Below are 15383 nucleotides of genomic sequence, written 5' to 3'. Positions count from 1 at the left end.
TGATTTAAAACTCTTAAATCCGCACATAAATGAATATCACCAGAATGTTTACGTGCTACGACAGCAGCCGAAACCCACTCAGAAGATTCAACAGGACATATTATATTTTGAGAACACAAAGGATCAAGATGTTTCTTAAGATCATCTTTGACAGAGAGGGGCACAGGACGTACTTTCTGAATCACAGGAAAAACGTTCTCTTTCAATTTAATAGTGTGTTCGAAATCTTTGACTAAACCAATATCATTACTGAACACAGCTTTGTACTTATCAAATAATTTGCATAAAATAGGGTCCTGTGTTTTGTTCTCACTAATAGATAAAACAGGCAAATCTCCAAGAACAACAGGTTCAGGGTGACCTGGTTTCAATATAATACCCAAACGTGCTTGATCACGCCATCCTAAAATGTCTCGACTATTCAGTGCATCATACATTTTTGTGTGAATAACTCTCCCTTTGAAATCAATATTATCAGTAAAATATCCATGCATAATAATGTCATATTCACCAAATGCCTTTAGGTTAACATCTGTAGACAGTAACTTTGTGTTTGGCCACAAGTTATGAAACGTTTTTTCATCTAAAATGGTGATTGGCGAACCAGAATCTGCCATTACATCAATCGCAATTGGACCAATTAGCACTTTACAATTAGGTCCTTTAACCTTGTTACCAACAAGGGAATTAATCTGTACAGATAAGGAAGCAACATTAAGAGCATCACAAATCTCATCTTCAGTATAAATAAGGTTAACTTTGCTTTTTTCTTTTGGTACTCTACACATAGAGAAGAAATGACCAATTCTTTTACAATTATGGCATCTTTTTCCTTGAGCCGGACAATTGGGATTATTACCAACATGAAATTTAGAGCCACACCTGTAACAGAAAATGTTAGGTTTGCGTTCAAAAGTTTTCTTATCCTTAAAACGAGTGGTGACTGCATTAACATTAAATTCACTACCATTAACTTGAGAAATACTTGTATTGGAATTTGTAGCAGAAGACTCAGCTAAAAGCTAACATTTTTGACGAAGTAACAGAATATTCTATACTCTTGGAAATGACCATGACTTCATCTAGCATAGGATTTTTACAAGTCAAAATAGTTTCTTGTACTTTTTTGTTATAGCAATTAAATACCAATTAATCATGAAGTGCAGTGTCGAGATAAGATCCAAATTCACATTTAGAAACAAGAACTCGTAAAGTGGCTAAATAATCCTCAATAGATTCTTCTGGTAATTGCTTTCTTTTTACAAAAACATGACGTTCAACCATAATTGATGGCTCATCTTTGTATTGTTTCCCTGAACGAGCCAAAGCCTCGGTATAAACGATCCATGAATCATCAGAAGTTGGATTTTGAACAACAGGTAGACTGTCAAAAAGTTGTTGTTCAGCATCTCCCAGGTGATTAAATAAAATTGCAGAATATTCAAGAGCATCTATTGCCTCTGAATAATTAGTGAAAACTCTCAACCATTTGTGCCATGGAGTAGGTGGCTTACCTGGAATTTTCAAAAAACAAGTTGGTGATAAATGCTATTATTTGATTTTGCCATAATGAGAAAAAAAAAAATAATTTGAAAACTGTAAAAACGATGTTTCCGTCGCAATTCTCCGATGTTTGTATAAACAAATAGTACTTAAAGATGTTAATAAATTATTATCGTAGACTAGTAGTCCGTGAAACTAATAAAAAGCAATGAAGATTATCCCAAAGATTGAAAATGGCCGCAGAAATGCTGACTGGTGCTGAAGAAAACACATAAAGCGATATGAAATGCTTCCCAACTACCTAAAATGGCCGCTTGAACGTACTGACGAAATTACATGTCAAATGCTACAATTAGTGTGAAAGACACCACGTCATAGTTCAGCGAGCACAATCGTAGAAGGAAGCAGACAGCATGCACTCGGAACAGGCACGCAACTCAAAAGATAGCATTGTTGCACCACAAGGGTAAGTGCGATTGTTATCTTTCCAAAGATGCGTTTCCAAAGACTCGGCACAGGGCACAATCAGGTACTCAAAGTCAGCAACACAGTGGAAGTAAAATATTACTCACAACTCCACGGATTACGTTGATGGCACAGTCCATAAATCCAAAATGGCAAAATAATATTGGATGTTTTGGTGGGTAAATCCAAAATATTCCTCAGATTCTCCAATCCAATGAATGTAAAAACATCACCAAAATATGTAGTAAGTTCCATTAGGAGCAAATCCAATAATCTGAAGTGAACAAGTTGGAGAATAAATATAGAAGTTTATTTCTCATGAAAGATGACCCACGACTGATCACCACAAAGTCCAGTTAAGATCTCGGCACAGCTTAGACCATTCTGGAATACAACTATATCATTTAGAATAATGTAACACTAACACTCTTTAAAGTAACATAGCAATAATATTAAAATATAACAATATACCAACATACTACACCACTGCAAGTACTCCTGTGGAAGGGTCACCTTGTCTCTGTGTTCTCTTCAGCCATTGCATGTCCTCCTGTGGAAGGGTCACCTTGTCTCTATGTTCTGTTCGGCCACTGCAAGTCCTCTTGTTGAAGGGTCACCTTGTATCTGTGTTCTCTCTGGCCACTGCAAGTCCTCCTGTGGAAGGGTCACCTGGTCTCGGTGTTCTTGATGCAGCGCTCCTCCGGAAATACTTTCTAAATGCATGTCACCTTTCCCTGAAGTATAATTCCTATCATACTCTCAAATAGTGGGGCCCATAACACTGCAAATCACTCTTAAACACTTACACTCTACTTCATGGTTCGGTGAAACTCAAAGGTAAAGCTGCTGTATCATAGTGGAGTATCTAAAACTAATTTACATATTTATACTATTAACACCTGCAGTTTAGATGCATTTACCATGGTTTTCATAAATATGACATTTTATTTAGACACACCACCATTGAAATCAATGGATCGGCTAGTAAAAAATTAGGCGTTGGAAAACTCAAGGCCAGCTTGATTCTCTATTTATCTAATTTTTATTAATAGCAACTTCAGCATGTCTAAGATTATTCACTTTATTTATTTATTTCAGGAAAATCAACATTTAAACACAATGATTTAGATTCAGGGCAGCTGACATCAGTTATTTAAGAAAAACTCCAAGATAGACATTCCATTATTTTTATATATATCAGGTATTAGCAAAAGACAGATAGTTCCCAAACTAATCATCTATTTCCCTAACATCCTTAACTAGACTCTCAAATAAAGTGCATTTCCCTGTAAAAAGAGACAGAGTTAGGCAGGTTCTTACATATCAGGAAAAATCAGCGTTCCAGCAGCATCTCGAAATGAAATCAAAGAGACCCTTCCTCTTCAGTAAAAACAGCACTTTTTATACCTTTTTCACTAGCTCTATCTAAATTTCCTTCCGTCCGCAGTTTTCTAATGGGTCCATTGTTTTAGTCGAAGTCCGGCCTAGTCCTGTTCCCTTCTTGTAACTTTGGGTTTCTTTCTCACGTTCTGTACCATTGTGCTCATCATTTTGGCAGCCATCTGCACTTCCAGGCTAACATGTCCTTGAACCATAGTCACTCCAGGCGCAAGCAGCTCACATTCAGTCTTGCGCATGCGTATTTCTTTTGTGGCCACAATAATCGAGTGACTCCATTTTCTTTTAGGCCTCACAAGTCAAAATGGGAACTATCATAGAAACAAACACAAATGAACGTTAATTTAAATCATTTAACCTTTCTGTTTACCTCCCCCTTACTAAGATTTTCCCAATTAGTAATTACCTAGAAAATAGCCACATTTAAACACGATATGCTTACTTTATTCTCACGTTTTACCACAATGACACATAAACAAAAGCACATTTATGCTGCATTCCATTATCTTAAAGCTGCTTATTAGTTTTGAACATGATAAAATCACATAATTAGTTAATTATAATTGCAACATAAACAAGATTAATTTCCCGCGTGTATTTGTGTAGGTGCATTTCTTATTCTATGTGGATTAGTCATGCATGGCATTCCTTTAGGACAAATTATTGTTATTGAAGTATGACTTCACAAGGGGTACGCAAAATTTTGCTTTTCCACCTCGCTCCATCATTCTCTCCGGCCACGTGTTGATGGCCTATGATTCCGCCACCATGCAGAAGATCAATGTGCCCCCTTTCTTGTCTTTCAAGATGGTGTACTGGCTTACTGCCATTGCTCTCAGCTAGAGGCTGGGCTTCAAGACTGAAAAACTATCTTTAAAAGTCATGAACAATGGCACTAAGCGCTCCGCAGTATTTCTCCTTGCGGTGGAACACATCCTCAAACCTTTTCTCATGCTTCCTGCAACAACCCAAACTGACGACTGTGGTGTGCACAGGCTGTGCAGTGCAGGCCACTGTCTGGAACCCAACCCAGTCCTGACGAAGAGTGTGTCTTCCTGAGGCTGGTAAAGGAAGGTGCAAGGTGCCCATCAACATCTTCTGTGCGTCCCACCACTTCTCTAGTCAATGATGTCAGCTGCTGCGCAGGATTCTTGAGCTCCTCAACTGCGTCCATGCGTTCGGATACGCAGCCTTCAGCCTTGGTGACCCGATCCATTGTATCCCTGAGATCCTGCCACATGAGGGTCACATCCTGTCCAACCTCAGGGCCTGATTTAAATTATTGCAGACGGGTTACTCAGTCACAACGGTGACAGATATCCCGTCTGCCAAAATATAAATCCCATTATAGCCTACAAGATTTATATATCTGTCACTGTTGTGATGGAATTAACCTGTCTGCCATCATCTAAATCAGGCTCTTAGTCTGAAGGGCTGCTCTTAACTCCTAAATATCTTGCAGGACCAAGTCTGTGAGAGACACAAATAATGTGCAGATTCCTACAGTATTAGGTTGGCCACTCATTCCCCACCATTTCCTTAACCATTGCTCAGATCCTCTATGCTACAATATATCTCGCCTCTAGCCCCCTGCCGAGGCAGCAGAAGCAGCTGCTGGACCACAGGAGTCCTTCAGGGTGGTCCCTGGGCATGCGGGCATCACTGCTCAAAAGCAAATAGTGTCAGCAGACAGATGTCTTCGGGGTCCCGGCAGTAGAGAGCCACAGTAATGGTTGTAGATCAGTATAAATGAAAGAATAAATCACTGCCGTATATGTGCCGATCAATCGACCGTGTTGTGCGACTTTTCGAAAACAGGTAACCACCTCTAACAAAAAGCTACGGACAAATTTGCCCAGAAGTGCAGACGTACAATGGATAGTGGTTAAACTGGATTAAGTAAAGACCTTGTGGTATAAGGCGTATATAACCCCAAACCACCAAAGAGGTAATGTTCCCCCCGTCTACATTCGTTTTTTCCGTTTCTGCTGTGTCGACATCTGAGTAGACGCCACCTCAAGAAGGTGACACTATTTGCTTTTGAGACTCCGTATACAACGCTTTATCTGTTCATCATAAGAAGTTGACCTACCCACAACGTGGAGGTTTGGACTCCCAGAAATTATCAAGCCCTGATGAAGTTCCGAAAGGAACGAAACGCGTTGGCTGAGGCCTTTTAAAGATTGAAACAATAACGGACTTTTTTCACAATACTACAATCTTTCTGGACTTCTAATTTTGGTGCACCATCCCTATTCATAGGATTCAGTATCTGTTTCGACAGTGGAGCTTCTATGTGGCTAGCTCTGGATGTTTTTGTGCACAGATTTATATTGATAAACCTATTCTGAAACTTAAGTGCGAAACCTTGGTCAGCCACATTTTTTGGTGTTTGTACCTTTTGGCTGTAAACTCGTCAGGACCTATTCCATGGCTAGATCTGTGTCTCTCCAGTGCAATGTACTCAGGCCTATGTCTGCTCCTCCATGACACACCCCTCAGAACATTTACACCAAAAGCATAAATAAAAGTTACTTCCAGCCAGGGCCACTAGAATTATGCGGCAAGACTCAGAGAGGACAAAATTATACATAAGCGTTCACTAAATTACCTGGCATGAAAAGGCAAATTATGTGGCATAAGGTGGCACATATTTTGGTTACTTCATCATTTTGCAATTTTTGGCCATGTTGACACTGTCTGAGCAAATGGTTGACCTCATTAGTATCAGATTAACATCCATATACAACAGTAAGAAACTAAAAAGTGACCGGTCAACCTTTCCAAATTGCCTTCAACAGCACGACAACATATTTTGCAGCCTTTTTACATCCGTTTGACCTAGAACCAATTTTTACATTAAAGTCTGCAGAGTTTGAAGATGATGTATTAGTGGCAAATGCAGTAAATCCATAATTATGTGTAAAATGTCGCGGTCACAGAATCTCATAATTCCAGTGGCCCTGTTTGATTAGAGCCCACCAACACCATCTGAATAAGACTGTAGGTGGCAGCGTTTAAAGACAGATTGCACAAAACTTTGCAGTGGCAAGTCCAAAGAAAGAAAACTGTTTCTGGGTGTTTGTGTTTTTTTCCTTACAAATTCAAGCATTTTAGCCTAGCTCAGCAGTCAAGTTTTCACTTCGCTTTTGTATGACATTTCAATGTTTTCAGTATGCTTTTATGTGGCATTTTAGTGCCGTTTGAGTGACATTTTATCACAAGTCAAACTACGTAGTTATGTCTCTGTAATGTGACTCGAAAAACCTAGACGCTGTTAACCCGACCTAGACCCAGTGCTTAATTTGTACGAGTGGTTTTTGGTGCTCGGCACGGGACTTAATTGTCAGCACCGGCGCTTGTGATGGTCTGCCTCAAGGTGGCGCTGTCTGGCTAATTTAGAGATGACCACAACAGTCAATGTTGAACAACACAACTACTAACCATCACACTCCTACAAGTGTGATAATTCGTACTATTCCAAGCCTACAGAGAATGGCTTGGGGGGCACGTAATAGTAATTTTTAGTGTATATTACACCCTAATACATGTCAACAGGCCCAACTCAGGCTGAAGACTCCTGATTTTTAAAGCAAAAATGGCTTTATTTTAGCTGTCTCTGCCTGAAATGTCCTCTGCTTCAATAGAAATTAACTGAGAAAGTACATTCCCCTGATTTTATTTCAAACTTTCCTGGTCCAAAATGTTGGTATGTATGGATCATGTGTGTAGCAGGCGGTAGTAAGTGTGGGTGACACTTTTTGGGTGAGCACCCGAGGATCAAAGGGCTCTTTCATCATTTTTCAGGGTCATTGCAGCAGCTTTTCGTTCCACTTTGTACCTGTTGTGTAACCTGTGTTCTGTTTTTGTTGCAATGACAGAGCTGCCAACTCATACAATGCCATTGTGTGTCACACGGGCTTGGCTCCCTTCACACAGTCACCTTTTGAGGAGCTGAAATCACATGGAGGCAGGAAAGACGAATATACATGCCAACATTTCGAAACAGGAAAGAGGAAGTGAAACAAATATGGGGGAGTGTATTGCCCCATTGACTAACACTGAGGTGGAAGACAGCTCAAATAAAGCCATTTCTTGGCTTTAATAATTGTGATTCTCCCGCCTGAATCTGCTCTTTTGCCTTGCATGGACTTGCTGGAAACCACTGCACAGACTGGCATGTCTTTGGAGGCTGTATGCAGCATATTGTCATTTAAAGGTTGTGCAAGCGCCCCAGGACATCGACGACAGCCAAAGCAAACTTTTATTTTGGAGGTGGAGGTATGGTTATAGGGCAGAGTGCCTGAGGGAGTTCTCAGCATGATGCCACGCCCCTTCCAAGGCCACACCCACCTCCTTACACAGACAATATTGGTCATGAGTTCCTACTCATATGTGCTGTATTAACACAGGTACATTGCTCCAGTGCACAGTGCGGATGTTTCGCACAAAGTTTGTTCTTTTCAAGGTTATTGTTACCCTACATAGGGTGTGTATGGGGAGTTTACCATTATGTGCACAACTCTGTTCTGGTTTCAAGGGTGTCATTGCCTTTTGTGATGTGTATTTTCATATCAAACATGTTTATATATTTGAGTTCTTACACATTTTTATATGGGTCCCTACAAATATCTGTTTTTTTTAAATCACTCAACCTCTTCCTGTGTTTTCAAGACATCAACTTTACAAGGACTATGGTTCATATGGGTCTTCTTAGTCCCATCTGTTACTGCTGTATTGCCTTATCTTTCAAGGGTTTTGTTTTCCGGTCAATAGTCCTCCCGAACCTCACATATAGTTTTGAATTATTAATATGCACTTATGTCTTTACTTTATATTTTAATTTTGTTTTGATGAAGGTGTTTCTCGTGGGTGAGGATTATCCTTTTACTTTTCCTCATCTACCTTGTTTTCTTTATTCATTTCTGTTCTCTTGGTGATGTCTTCCTCTGATGTCTTGTGTGGATTCTGAACTTTACTCTGCTTTTCTGTCGAGTTTTCTTGCTCTGTTTTTCATTTTTCAGCCTCCTTACATTCCTGTTCTGGCCAGTGGGTGTGTTTTGGGGCAGTCGTCCGTGCGTCCTCTTTTCCTTTTCTCTGACTATGTTTTTTGTCCTTTTTCTTTTGTGTACAGAAGGGAGGATGGGTCTATATCTGGGGTTGCCCCTCTTCTTTGCTTCTCTATTCGTTTTCTTATGCTCTCTTATTTCTATGGTGTCTTGTTTCTCATTTCCTGTGTTCTCCTCATCTTTGGTTCTTCTTTCTTTTGTTTCAGTTATATACCTACCCCTTCATGCCCAAGCTCTCTACCTAGTGTCCGTAGACAGTGGCACAAAGTCACCGACACCACCTTCAGGGAAACATTGAATCCCCCGCTCCTCTTACCTCAGGATAACATCGAAACTGCCCTTAATAAATCCGAAGGAGAAACTAAGAAAGTCATAGATAAAATTGCCCCATTGAAGCATTTCAAATCTAGGCCGGCCAAAAAACAAGAAATCTGGTTTTCTGACCATTTAAGAACACTCAAATTAAGTGCAAGAAAACTAGAAAAAAGATGGAGAACCTCCCATCTTCAAGAGGATAAGAATAAATACTGGGATGCATTATCCTATTACCACAAAGCGATTCGCACAGCACGAAAATCCCATATTGCTTCACAAATACAAGATGCAGGGAACTCCCCCAGGGTTCTTTTTCAAATTCTGCAAACATTCGCTAAACCTACTGCATGTGAATCCCCTGAGATGGCATCCCAACAGTTGTGTGGTGAAATTTCTTGTTTTTTCACCAACAAAATTAATAAAATTTATGACAAAATAGTGTGCACAAATCGGGCTTTACCCTCAGACCCAGTATCTCCCCAGACACACACGGAAGCTATACCGGACATATACTCCCTAGATATCTTTCCCCCAATCTCATTACAAGAAACCTCCTCACTAATACAACAGATTAAGAGTGGGAGTCCAGAGGACACCATCCCTGCCAGGATAATGCCTGCACTGGCTGAACAACTATGCCCAACGATTGCTGAACTGGTGAATCTCTCACTCACTTCAGGCATCGTCCCCAAGGAATGGAAACGAGCCCTTGTCAGACCTATAAGGAAAAACACTGCCACCCCATGGTCTGACTTAACCAATCTAAGACCTATTTCCTTACCACCATTCTTGGGGAAATTGATTGAAAAACATGTAAATCGCCACCTATCCGGACATATTGAACTTGCTAGTGCCCTGGAGTACTCCCAGTCAGGGTTTCGCCCCAAATATAGCACAGAGTCCACCCTCCTGTCTGTCACTGATGACCTACATATGTACCAGGACAAGGGCTTCTCAGTCATCTTGGTTCTATTAGATCTGTCGGCAGCGTTCGACACCGTGTCTCACACCATCCTGACTGAACGGTTGTCGAACGCTGGCATTAAGAACAAAGCCCTTGACTGGTTGAAGAGTTTCCTATCTGATCGCACCCAGAGAGTCACCATGGGTGCGTATCGCTCAGCGGAAGTAGAGATTTCTAAGGGGGTGCCACAGGGCTCCTGTTTGAGCCCCACCCTCTTTAATATCTACGTGGCACCCCTGGCAGGAGTATTGCGTAGGTACGGCTTCATCCCCGTATCATACGCAGATGATACGCAGCTCCTCTTCCCTTTTAAAACTCTCTCCGCTGAGGTTAGGAACTCTTTCTCTTTGGGCAGGAAGGCAGTGGCAAAATGGATGTCCTCCAACTACCTCCAATGCAATGTCAGCAAAACGGAGGTCATGTTGTTTGGGGAGGCAAAAATACGATGGAATCCGGAGTGGTGGCCATCGGACCTAGGAGCAGTTCCTGAACCTAAACAGGTTGTGAAGAATCTGGGAATTCGGTTTGACCAAGATCTGTCACTCAAACAACACACAAACTACATTTCAGGAATATGCTTCTACACCATCAGTCTACTACGCAAAGTTTTTCCTCTGCTTCCCGACTCTGCTAGGAAAACCCTTGTTAAGGCACTGATCCTTAGTCGGATCGACTACTGTAATGGCCTGCTGCTTTCTGCCAACGAAGGAGTGTTGGCTAAGTTACAGGTCATTCAGAACACAGCAGCTTGCCTTGTTCTAAATGCCCCCCCGAGAACTGTCTCAAAACCCCTCCTTGAGCAGCTGCACTGGCTTTCAGTCCGACAAAGAGCCAAATTTAAAATATGCTGCCTGATTCATAAATGTCTGAATGGACAGGGGCCCGTCTATCTCAAGCGGAAATTTGTCCCCTACGTCCCAACACGATCTCTCAGATCTAGCAACAATCTCCTCCTAGTGGTCCCCCGTGCCAAAAAATCCAGACACGGATGTAAAGCTCTGTCCATTACTGGTCCCAAGCTGTGGAACAAGCTCCCTCTGTCTCTGAGACAATGTAAAGAACACCTTACATTTCGAAAACTTCTAAAAACCACACTGTTCAAAAATGATATCTAGTTTCCATCTCCATTTCACGCCTCCTGTTTACCGGTTCCAAAAGCGCAGAGATACTCCAGTTGGAGTGGATTCAAGCGCTATATAAACCTGCAAATAAATAAATAAATAAATATCGAAGAAAGGGGGGTATGTTGTATCTTGACTCCGATGTATTTCCTGCTCTCTCTGTGGAACCTTGCTGTGATGACATGTTATAGAATGTTAGTGGTCAAATGTTGACTGGGCTGAGCTGCCTGCTGGCTGCTCCTGGTCAGACCTTGATTGAGTCTTGTTCTAATCTTGAATAAAACTACATGAAACTCATCTTGCGTACCTGACTCAATCACTACAGTCTTCAAGATGGGGCTGCACTTTCTGCTTCTGCGTCCCATTACCACTCCCTCCTCGTGTGTCTGCCGCGCAGCCCTCGACCTCAAAGAAATTATGTTGTCGTCTCCCAAGCACCAGTGTCAAGTCTGTAAACATATTCCCCAGTTTCTAATTTTTGGTTAGCCCCAGTAGGCAGACCACAAGTGCACACTGGTTAGTTTTGCCTGTGAGTTTGAAAGCCCAGTTGTGCTTGTGTTCCACTTCTTGCTCAATCCAGAATGAATTCACAAGGTTCAATATGTCTCTAAAGCACCTTGGACAACTGTCTACTATGTTTATGTTCATCCTGTGTGATCAATCTGGTGGCAATTTTCTGCTTCTCACACCTCTCAACTAGTCCATCGACCCCTAATAACTTAGGGCTGCAAAGAGCAACCATTCCTCAAGGCTGCAGGACAAGCCAGACAGGGGCTACATCAGTCCTCACCGGTCACAACAGAAGAAGCCACGATCAGATCAAAGATAGATGCTGTCCCATTCTGTCCTATGACAACCGTGACAGTTGCAGACTCGACCTGGACAAAGGTTGATGCAACACCGATGAGGACTACAATGATCACAGCAGTTGCATCCGTCTACTGGGCTAAAGGTGGAGCACCTTGTAGCAGTTCCTGCCAGAAACCGGTGGTGACAAACCAGGAAGACCCTCTGTACCATAGGTCACTCCCAGCGTGTTCTCAGGTAGTTATCCTTCTCTTGATATCCCTCAGACCCCTTAGACATGTTGGGTCTTTCTATTCCTGCAGGCCAGGCATACTCTTCCCTTTCTCTGCAGGGATGCAGTCTTCTAGATAGATCACAGCTCCTCCAGCAGAAAGTGCAGAATTCTGGCTATGTTCCATCACCTCATAACAGCTGTCAGGCAGACACTAGCCCTGATTGGACAGGACCCCTTTTGAGTCATCTGCTGAGCTTCACCTTTCCTGGGAACTGACACAAAATGGGGTGCTTCGGGTCTCACTTTGAGATACATCTTTTAGACAGAGGATGTGGATCTACTACCTCAAAAGGTACGACCATATTGGGATGGTTTTTCTTTCAAGTGTCCTTCTTAGGCTGCTCTGTAGACACAGTCTTTCTGAAAAGTGATGCTTCTCACAGTAGATAGCACTAGGGCTATGGCCAACCTGGAGTACCCACAACACAGGTTATCATCAGACCCAACTAAAGGAGTCATCAGGTACAAACAAAAGGGAAGGCCTGACCTAGAAGTTTCCTCATACCACCCATCAGAATTTGCAGTCCCGCCCCTCACCCGTACCATCCACCAAGGACAGTGTTTATGAAGCTTATCAGCAGCTAACAAAAGGCCTCATGTAAATTCTAAAGGTAATCCTGATTCCATCCTCCTCAATTCAGTTTTTGGATCTCTCCCTCCAGCCGCGAGAACACTTCCACTCTCCATCTTGTGCTACTCCAGGCCACGGGCATCCAAAATGGATCCCACTGACCTTATTACTAAGGCTTGCTCAAACACACACTCACTACACATGTACATGACAAACCAACAGAATGGCAGCTCATTTTTCTGGGTCTACACATAATAGCATAACGTTACACAAGTGGGCCCGGGACGCCTCACTCCCAGTGACATAGTATATTGCCACCACCACTTTGTGCACCATACCCAAGTCAGTGAGGCGGTCCTCTGACCATAATAAGGGCATGCTTGGTGAGCCCCTCCAGGCCATATGACAGGTCCAGACCTCACATGGTCCTGGAAAGGGATAAGTGTCTGAGAACACATTTAGTTTAGTGTGATGACAGGGCCAAAATAAAAGTCAGACATACATGCAGTTGAGCTTTCTAGGTAGCGATCGTTTGCGTATACCGTGCCAGGAACATTCTCATCCCAACAGAGGGAGATGAGGATTTCCTGATGGGTCACGTAGAATAAATGTTTGGAGACCATCACTATACAAGTGCCCCTCATGTTAACTTTAAAGACCACCCACTCAGCTAAGATATTGTCAGTTGCAGAAGCCACATTATATGACTTGGTCAAGATAATTTATTTTTTAAATGTAATTTGCCCTTTTATTTAAACTTTCAATAGTTATTATTATTCATAACATTTATGTTCTGCTAAATTGATCACTTTTTTTTCTTTTGTCTTAACATTTTTCACATTATACCAAAAAGAAGGAAGTTCACATTTGTTAGCGGCACCTTCGATACAGCTTGCGGTTTATCCTTGATGCTGCTGCTCCGGAAGCACCTCCTTTTCCTTTCGTGTGTGTCCTTTCTCTTTCTGGCTTTACATTCAACATTCAAGGCTGGTGGTCGTGATGTGTTCCAGGCCTCAGTAGTATTGCTTCTTGTGCTCAGAGAAGTCTTTTCACTGTGAAATGTTTTCGGTTGCTTTTACATTATTCAATGCATAAGTATGTTTCTTCATTTTATAGTTTCTCTTGTCACTGTGCCTATGACCATGAGCACATGGAGAAGACAACATTCCAACACAAAGCCTATGTGCTTTCGTAACACCCCTGGTCATGCTGAGATTAGAGCAACAATGCCTTCCAAAACTCAGATGATCATTCTTAAAAGCTCACTGGGAGGCAGAGAGCGCTCCTATCTTTGCTGACTGCCTTAAATATATCATATATGTTAGTGAGTCTGACATAGGATGTGATAGTTCTAGCCTTACTAAGATCTGGGCGGCCCTAGAGGCTTGGCGGAACAGATGAGAGTATTCCTATGATTTCACCTGGGTACTGTTGGTGCTTGGTCTCCAACCCAACCAAGGGCCTTCCAGTATAAAGGGTATGGAGCGGACCTAGCAAACAGCTAGATCTAGAGGGGTCTTTCTCTCTCCTCACCTAATTTGGATTGTATCCTTTGGATAGAATCCTTGAGGCCGGTACATCGCAATAGGGAGAGGAGAGGATACCCTATCTAGAATACCCATCATTGGTTTATGAGGGAATTTTTTTTTTTTTTTTTTAATTCTTAAAAGCTCACTGAGCAGAATGATCTTGGGTACTCACCCCCATCACCCCAGTTCTAAGCTTCTTACACTGGCAGCTGAAGCATGTTGTATATTTATGGCAGCTGAATAGCATACACAGCCGTTCGATCAATGCGGCACTGTGTTTGGCAGATACGCTGATCCTCTTGGGTGATTCAGATGCACAGGGCAGCAAAGGCCTGCTCCTAGGAGTACCTGAGCTCATACAGTGGAAAAAATTCAACATAGAACTCCTGGTCCACTGATCTCTGCCTGACCCTTCTTTTGTCTTTTCCTCCATTCCACATCAACAAGCCTTGATGCACACCTTCTTGGGCATACGTCCTTGGCCTCATATCCACTGATTCTTTACTCCTCCCTCAGCCTCAGGTGTAACCTTACCTTTAGGCCTTAAGTTCCTTCACGTTTCCCTACATGTTCTCATCCACAAAGCACTGTTGTAGGTCAGAATGTCGCTTGCAAAAGTATTGTCTAATATAAATATATAATTTATAAAAAGAAGTTTGCATTGGGTGTAGATGTTCTATTTTTAACTCCAGTGGGACAACATTTTTGTAATCAATATTTAGAGTACAGTCCTAGGGCCTGATTCACAGAACTAACTTAAGACAAAATCCTAAACTTACTACTTTTGGTATTCACAGAAGTTAGGATTTTGTCTTAAGTTTGGCTTAAGACAAACTTAAGGCAGACTTAAGACAGACTTAAGCTAGGATTTTGTCTTAAGTCTGTCTTAAGTTTGGCTTAAATCAAACTTAAGACAAAATCCTAACTTCTGTGAATACCAAAAGTAGTACGTTTAGGATTTTGTCTTAAGTTAGTTCTGTGAATCGGCCCCCTAGATATTCAAGTGCCACGCTCACAGCACTGCCTTCCTTTAGATCCATCCGCTAAGCACCTTTTATATCCTACATCCTTTGAGAATGCGTCAACGCAAATATGGTCTTATGTTCCTCTATGGTGATCCCTATATTTTCATCTCTCTATCCAACCACACTTATAACCCCTTGAAGCATACTTTGTGTATCCACCCATCTGGAAATGTCCCTAAGTGTCACATATCATACTTCAGCTATCACCCTTCTAGGGGTGTCATGGTGTCAGCACCTAATATCGGTCAAACCACTGTTCAGATTTGATCAGCGTCCCATTTGTGACTGTGACAGGGGGGAGCTGGACAAAACCAAGACTTACCAGATTATGACCCCAGGACA

General features: G+C 42.0%; 1 protein-coding gene across 1 annotated transcript in view; it reads right to left on the bottom strand.

The window, feature by feature from the left end:
* The window catches only part of ARIH2 (ariadne RBR E3 ubiquitin protein ligase 2), a 335731-nt gene extending 320348 nt beyond the window's left edge, over positions 1 to 15383 (bottom strand). Inside the window, exon 1 of the mRNA XM_086939316.1 lies at positions 15364 to 15383. The gene's annotated coding sequence lies outside the window, so the exon portion shown is untranslated. The remainder of the gene's footprint in view (positions 1 to 15363) is intronic.

This window comes from Lissotriton vulgaris, chromosome 9, assembly GCF_964263255.1.
Source record: "Lissotriton vulgaris chromosome 9, aLisVul1.2, whole genome shotgun sequence".
NCBI lineage: Eukaryota > Metazoa > Chordata > Amphibia > Caudata > Salamandridae > Lissotriton > Lissotriton vulgaris.
This window is presented reverse-complemented; position numbering and strand designations above follow the sequence as displayed.